The sequence below is a fragment of the Mus caroli genome, unplaced genomic scaffold, assembly GCF_978045245.1.
Source record: "Mus caroli unplaced genomic scaffold, Mus_caroli_1 scaffold_1, whole genome shotgun sequence".
NCBI classification, from domain to species: Eukaryota; Metazoa; Chordata; class Mammalia; order Rodentia; family Muridae; genus Mus; species Mus caroli.
The window spans coordinates 90,442,059-90,450,131 of NW_028227256.1; the positions used below are offsets into that span (position 1 = coordinate 90,442,059).

The 8,073-nt window shown below is 38.9% G+C and overlaps 1 protein-coding gene across 13 annotated transcripts in view; it reads left to right on the forward strand.

Annotated features, from left to right (window-relative positions):
• Window positions 1-4,513: 4,513 nt before the first annotated feature.
• The window catches only part of LOC110295638 (D-2-hydroxyglutarate dehydrogenase, mitochondrial-like), a 12,923-nt gene continuing 9,363 nt past the window's right edge, over window positions 4,514-8,073 (forward strand). For 5 of the 13 annotated variants that reach the window (XM_085839700.1, XM_085839701.1, XM_085839702.1 and 2 more), the window contains exon 1: window positions 4,524-8,073. This exon is cut by the window's right edge and continues 1,844 nt beyond it. The gene's annotated coding sequence lies outside the window, so the exon portion shown is untranslated. The other 8 variants (XM_085839729.1, XM_085839730.1, XM_085839708.1 and 5 more) reach the window with 8 other exon arrangements.

The following is an 8,073-nucleotide window of genomic DNA, read 5'->3' on the forward strand; positions in this document are numbered from 1 at the left end:
TCTCACCCAGTGTCTTTTTTTTTTTTTAAACAGTAAACACACTGATCTTTAGCCAAAGGCTCTCTCCAGCTGCCCAGCTACTATCTATGTTACTAGGCTCCCGAGTTTTCCTCACTATTGAGGCCAATAATTTATACAAGTTTCTCTCTTGTCTCTTATCCCCTTTTAATTTCCTGGCTTCCTTTTATTTTTATTTTTTTTGTTTATTATTTTTAAGTGGTAGCATTATCAGGATGTGTCACTTTGCTAGGTTCTGTCTTTGTTTTGTGTTTCATTACAAAAATGCTAGAACACTACGTATTGTTTTCCATAACAGACAATCTTGAAGCAACATGAAAAAAGCAGGTTGCAGACAAACAAAATTTCATTATTCACATGTTATACACATATCATTAAAATGGTCACAACACTGTATTTGTGGGTAAAAAATACCACAGGTAAATAGCCTGGTGTAAATTAAAAACAAAGTAGCCTGCAACTCCTTGGGAAGTTTGTGGAGAGCCAGCATCATATTTTCTGACATGACCCCCATGGACAGTAAGGGATGACCAGGTGGAAGGAAATAGAGGTTGCAGTGGCAGATCAGGGACTTTAAAAGGTAGAGTAGTTTCATTTAACAGGAATCAACACTTTTGCAAAGATTTTTTTTTTTTTTTCTGATTGACAGTGATAGGCTGTCAACCACATCTTCCATGGTCTGCAGTACAAAAGCTTGCCCATCTTGACTCAGCTGTATGGAGGACACTATATCATCTTCACCAGAGCTTATATTGTCAACGTCTGTTACTCTGGCTCAAGAAGCATGGATTCTGGTCCTTTGTCTGGAACTGTGTGTGGGAGCGTGAACACATGTACATACACATGTATTTTGGAAAAGGTGTGGCTACTGCTAAGAGAGGGAAATCTTTGTATCTGCTGCAGTTTCAGGGGAACATATGAATTAAATAATCTCTTGATAGACTAAAACTAGTGGTGCCTAAATATCAAGTCACCAGAGGACTTGCTCATCACTTACTATGCATTTAGTTACATAAACACCTTTTGAACAACACAAATTTACACAATTTAACATACGCAAGTTATACATGCCATTGGTAGCTGAACATTTATTATGTGTTTATCTGCCATATCTATATCTATATCTATATCTATATCTATATCTATATCTATATCTATATCTTCTTTGGTGAAGTGTCTAGTCAAGTCTTTTGCCCACTTTTTAAACAATTTCTACTGTTGGGTGTTGGAAGTTCTTTATACAAATCCTTTATCAGATAGATGTATGAAGTCATGAAGTGGGATATGCTGCTAAACCCAGAACTCAGGAAGTAGAGGCAGGAGGATCAGGAGTTCAAGGTCATTGGACTATCTAGGGAGTTTGAAGCCAATCTGGGTTAGACTCTTCTAAAATCAACAAATAATAGCAAAAACAAAATGAGCAACAAGTTAGACACATGATTTAAAAATGCCCTTTTTCAATCTCTGTCTTGTCAACTGGAAACCAACAGAATGACAGTGTAGCTTTAATGAGTAACATTCTATTTGTCATCTTACCATTTGAACTGTGAAGACATAACTCTGTTTTAAATGTAAGCACTAGTCACTCCACAGGACCTCTGACCACTAGATGGAGTGTTGAGTCTTAAGGTACGTGGCATGTGGCCCATGGTAACAGACATAAAAAGAGATAAGCCACTGATTTTCATTAAAGATCATGTACACAAATTAATGTTCTGGGGAAGGAAACTTCAAAATATTCTATTGGTCTCAGAAAATAAAAAGCAAGCAATAACATTATTATAGACATACTTTTATCCAATTAATATCACTTGGCTAGAAATTTTTTAAGATGTGACAAGAAGGATACTAGATATCTGTTTAGGGTGTTTTAAAACATGTACCCAAGTTATGTGATAATTTTAATTTTGGAATGAATGAATCCAATATGTAGGTTGTTCATTTTATAGCTAGCTTTTAACTACAAGGAAACTGTTCATGTTTTCCACGCATTAATAAATTATCATGATTGATTTTTACTGTGTCAGAGTATGTCACAATGACAGAATGATGAATGCTCACATTGTTAAATAAAAAAGGACAGAACACACAGCAGCCCATGTCCGGCTAAATCACAAAGGTCTTTCTTTTCATGCACTGTAGGACTATATTTGGTATTTTCATGAGGGAGGAACACTGGTGCCACTGCTGCAAAAGAGGGCTAGGGGACCCTTGTTGACTAGCAAAGCCTGGCACTCTGTGAAATCACATGTGATATGAACCTATGTTTAGCAAACCAACAGAAATGAAAATCATAAATAAATCATCACATACTAGCAGGGCATTATTGTTTTTCTTTCTTTCTTTTACTAGCCTCGTGGCTCCAGAGTGTGTCTCTCCAGAGATAATTTTAATCTGGCAGAAACCTCTGTTAGCAATCAGCAAGGTCAAAGCATTTTGTAGTTTTCCTTGGAATTCAAACTGAGGCAGGGTAGGGAAGTTTATTCGAGGACTGTTATTTCTGGCAGTTGTGGTCTTTATGACCACTAGTCTGTCCCTACAGATAGGGAAAGGGCCAGGTGGTCTTGAATTTGTTTTCATAGGCAGGGAAAAGGAACATTCTTTAAGCAGCAGGAGACAGTAGGAGATAGAAGCTGCTATATACAGCTTGCAGCAGGAAACAAGGGGAAGCAAGCTCTGCAAATAGCTTTAGTGTACATCAGGCAAGCTAAAAATTATAATTCTTTATTTGTAGTCGCGGGCATTAACCTCTATGGCTCAGTGTCCACCTTCTGCAGGAATGGGCCTTTCATCTCAGACCTCTTTCTGATCTCCTTTATCTCTATTTTTATTTTTATTTTTCACTGTTAATCTCTTTACTTGTCACTGTCATCTATCTCTCTTGAGTCTGCTGAAGCTTTGCTCTGTTTTTACCTTTTGTTTTTACCTTTTGTTACCTTGGTCAGATCAGGCAAGTCTGGGCCTTGTGGCCTTTTGTGGAACTCTCTCACTCTAGGTCGTTGGGCGGGGCCGATGGTCCACCACCTCAAGGACAGGAAGGCAGCAGCCTTGCTCCACCCCCGCGTGCCACACAGCCCTGAAGGGAGCTCGAGGGGGATGGTAACGGGGGCAAGGCTGCCCAAAATGACAGGGCCTCGTGCCAGCAGTGTTCGCAGATGGCTGCATTGCCACGAGCTGGACATAGCTCAGTGGCCCCTGAAATCCAACCAATCCTCCATTTTCCTTTCAGCATTCACAACATCTGGGGTCAGAGCCCGGCAGTCACAATAATAAAAGGGTAATAGGTAGGGAGTCGTCAGTCCAAGTCTGAACACAAACAGACACACAAGACACACACAGAAACCTTCCAAAGTGTCACAATAATACCACAAAAACAAAACCAATCCAAACACAGACACACACACAGAAACCTTCCTCCAGGCAACCACAACAGAATAAAAACCAAATCAGTCTGCGGGGAACGATTACTTCCCAGCCTAGATGGCAAGAGACCTTTTTAGGGTCCTTCTCCCAGCAAGGAGACCAGAGCGTCCTCTGTGTCTCTTGGCCTGTGACTTTCTGGCACATCTGCCTGTCACATTGACCACCCAGAACCTAAGACCGGTCTAAAACCAAACCTGAAACCAGGTGTCCCCTTCTGGGACTTAACAGAACCAGGACTTAAACCAGACTTAGACAGACAGACAGACAGGGATCCCACTTTACCTCTGATGCACAGTGTCTATGTCCCCCTTGAGGAAGGTGTTCCTGGCCAACACACCAAAATGTTGTCGTTTGTCAAAAGACCCTCACTCACAAAGACCACAGAGATCACCATTATTGCAAAACGCATGAGAATTTTACTTCTCCAACATGTTGGGGAACCCCCTCTTAGCATGCAGGCCGGAGGAGAGACCCAGAACAAAGAAAGAACACACTTTTTAGATCTTTGTAAGGGTCAGATATAGGCACTAAGGTAGTTCGGCTTTTTAATAGGTGTAGCTAATAACCTTTTTAGACGTTGGTTGGCTTGTATAGGGTGACTCTCAGTTTGTCTGTCCTTGTGGGTTTTAGTGTGAGTCAGGGCAGGGGAATAGTTAATCTTTTTCTGGCAGCTGTAAGCTTAGCCATTTTGACCTTTAAAACTCTGTTTTTAAATTTGTTTAGTCAGCCAGCTTCTTTATCTGGCTCTGTACTTGGCCTGCTAGTACAGTTTGGAAAGTCTTTTTGAAGGGGGAAGGTATTGAGTAGTCTTGAATTTATTTTGGATATTACACACCTAGCTCTCTGTCTTACTTCTGGTTTTCTTTTTGGTATAATTCATTATAATATAAATGGAGGTAAAAAAAGACCTTGAAGAAAAGAAAGCAAAACACCACCAACAAAATCATGTGACACTTTTTTTGTGTGTGTGTGTGTACTTGCCTATCTATAGTCTCCCCTCCCCCAGCCTGGAACCTGCTTGCTCAGGGGTGGAGTTTCCTGCTCATTCGTTCTGCCACGCCCACTGCTGGACCATGCCGCTTTGCTGTTTGGAGCCACACACGTGCTCACCCTGCTATTGGACCCTGAGACTATTTGGTGGGAATCGGGTCCCTTCCCCCTTCCTTTATAACTGAGTGTCAGAACAAGTAAAATTGAGCTTTGATCAGAATGAAACTGTCTTGGCTCCGTTTCTTCTTTCGCCCCGTCTAGTTCCTTTCTTTCAGCTTGAGTTGCCATCTCAGTTGAACCGTTCGTTGCGAGCTGCTGGCTGGCCACAACAGTTTGGCGCCAGAACTGGGACCTGAAGAATGGCAGAGGGACGCTAAGAGAAACGCTATTGGTGTGGAGCTTCACAGGAAAGGCAAAGGATCTTCGTATCTCGCAAGAACAGGTACACATGCTAGCGCTAGCTTAAAATTTCATTTTTGTAAAGTGTTGCTGAGGGTGCAGTAGGATACGAGCTAAGCTTGAATCGGTGCTAACCCAACACTGGTTCTGCTTAGGTCAGCAGCGTATTAATCGGAACTAGAAACGGAATCAGGCGGTTGGCCACAGCTTTTTAGGAAGCTGCTTCAGGCGGAAGAAGAAAGGGTTTAAAGTTATGGATCAGGTGGTTGCCCTTGGTTTTCAGGAGTTGTTTCAGGCCAGAGGAGTAAGGCTTGAAGTCCAATTAGTAAGAAATTTTTTAGGTAAGATAGATAGCTGCTGCCCATGGTTCAAGAAAGAAGAAACAGCCTCTTAGTTTCTGAGTAAAAAAGCTGACAAATGGTTCATGATTAATCTGTTTGACAATGGTAAAGTGTTTTTTATTCTATGATTGTAGCTACAAAAATTAATATTATCTGATTAGTCTAAAATTAACTGCTTCATTTGGTTCCTTTTTATTGATAATGTGGTGTGCATGTTTTCACATTCAGCTCATAAATTGTTGGTTAAGATTAATAATTGTTACATTGCTACAGATGGTTAGTGTTAAATTTGATAACTCAAGTTTAGAGTCCTTCCGACACGTGGCATAAGGCAGGCCAAGAGGCTGGGTCTCTAAAGATATTTCTAGTTTAGATAATAATTAATGTGGTTCCTATCCTAAATAGTAAAATTTAAGATAAGATTTAAAGCAATACCTCTTTATTAAAGCATTAAAGCTTGCTTTAATAGGTATTCATAGGTATTAATTGACATCCAAACTTCGTAATATGATAGTAATGCTTCTAATATTGATTTTAAAGATGATAAATTGTTTTAAACTTGGGTTTTGCTTTCCCAAGGTTGTAGGTATTATCCTAACGTTGAACAAGAAACTTAAAAATTATGGTTAAAACTGCCATTGTTCCATTGACTGCAGCTTGCAGTTTGATTGCAAATTTAAGACTGATGCTCAGATTAAAAAGTATTTTACGTTTGAGTCAATACAGGGCTCTAGACAGCCCCAGAGTGGCTTGTGGCCTTCTTGTGTTTTGCAAACAGTGCCTGAGAAAGTTTTTCACTGTGTTCAAGAAAATTTCTTTTTAACAGTGTTACAGATCTATTCAGATGTTTAATAATGCTTAAATTCAAAGAGTTTTGCTTCTAGTGAACTGTAATCACTAAAAAATTTTGCCTCTAGGTATGGCTAATGTAACTTTACATTATGTAAAAAAATTTTTTATTGTTTCAGCTTCTATACAAGAAGCCAAGAGTTTTAATCTTTCAGTGTATATTGTTTCCTAAGTGGAAAGTATTTTATTAACTAATGCTTCTTAAAGGAAGTTTACCTTAAATCCTTGCTCTCACCCAAGAGTTCAGAGATAATATCCTTTTATTACTTAGTGTTTTATTTTACTACAAAAGGTTTTACAAAAAATAAAGAAAGCTTTTATAATTGTTATTAATTGGTAATTAAATATTAGTTGTGCCCAAGACAATTCTTTGGCCAGAAAAAACATTATTGTAAAGTCATTTTTCTCATCCTCCCAGCCGATCGTTGGCCCACGTGGGCCCAACTAGCTGCTGTGGGGCAGAGTCTTAAGACACACAGTTTCCCCTGTTCCAGCACAAATAATCTAGTTGTGTGCTGTAGATGGTGCTTTAAAATGCTAAACAATCAAACCTTAATTTGTATATTAATAGTCAATGCTATATCTCTGAGCTCATAATTGCTTAAGATTGTTCGTCCCTCAGATACCATTAATTCTCAAATTTACAATTGCGTATGCATATTTCTAGTTAATAAATAAATTATGCACATGTGACTCTTAATAACTTTTCAAGCTTTCTAGTTACAACCACTCCTTAAAAAAAAAAAATGATTGAAAGTGCAATTAGTCACTGCCCCTTTTCAGCCAAGTATTTAAAATGTGTGTCAACAAGTTATTAATTCAAAAGGTTAGATATTGTAAAATTTTAAACTTTAACTTCTTAAAAGACAAAAAAGAGAGAAATTGTATCCTGTACATACTATCTAGTGCATTCCCATGCACACTATTTAAATCATACCTTTATTTTCAAAATTTAAGATTAAAATGTCAAATTTAATAAATGCTTTATAGTATCTTAAAAGGATCTACTTATTGGCTTATAGATTGATCCTAAAACAGCTACCTTATTAGGAAAGAGAAAAACAGGTTCTCTCCACAGAACGCTGCAGAAGCATATTAGTAATTCGTGTGCCAAGCTGGCAGGTAAGTTGACTCAGTGTCCTGATTGAAATGACTAGAAAACTAAATTAAATTCATGTTTTAGATCCATCCTTGCTTGCCATTTTTCCAGTTTAGATAGCTTCTAGCCTTTTAACTTTATGGCAATAGTACATCAGAGACTGTATATTCAGACTTAGTAAAATTAGTCATTTAATATAGTCATAATGATTTTTCTCTTTTCTTCAGTGTGACCAGTCATTCTAACTCAATCTTAGACTGGTCTAATATTCAGTCCAATATTAGAGATTCCTATATTCTAAATTACCTAGCGAAGTTAATTCAGAGCACATCCCCCAAGGTCACCAAAGGCCCATCTTGCCTTTACCTTATTTGTTCTAAATACTTTGCAAACTGATATTAAAGGTCAGTCTGCAGCAGATCGCCACTGGCATCTAGTTATTTCTAATTCTTATGCATTGGTAAAATGGAAGGACCCACTGACTAACGAATGGAAGGGTCCAGATCCGGTTCTAATTTGGGGAAGGAGCTCGGTTCGTGCTTTTTCACGAGATGAAGATGGAGTGCCGGTGGCTGCCAGAGAGATTAATTCGTCAGATAAACACAGATCCTGACTCTTCTCGTAAGTATCATTCTAAAGACTAAAATTCCTCTTGTGTTTAAAATTCAGCTGGAAACAAAAGCTCCCAGGAAAGCTGTTTTCCTGCTACTCTCTGAGCCAGCTCCCCTACAGGAGGCCTTAGCTTTACAATTTGCAACTGAATAAAGTACCTGGACTTCCCCAAAAAGAAAATTTGCATTGCTACTTTCTCATTGTCTAGATCTCTTTCTTTTTTCAAGCAGGTTAATCGACATTCTCCAGTTGGACCAACAGGCATACATTCTCCACCCCCAAGAGCACACAGGTGGCAACTGCTATCTTCCTTCCAAGGACATTCCAGCACGTGGCTTTCAG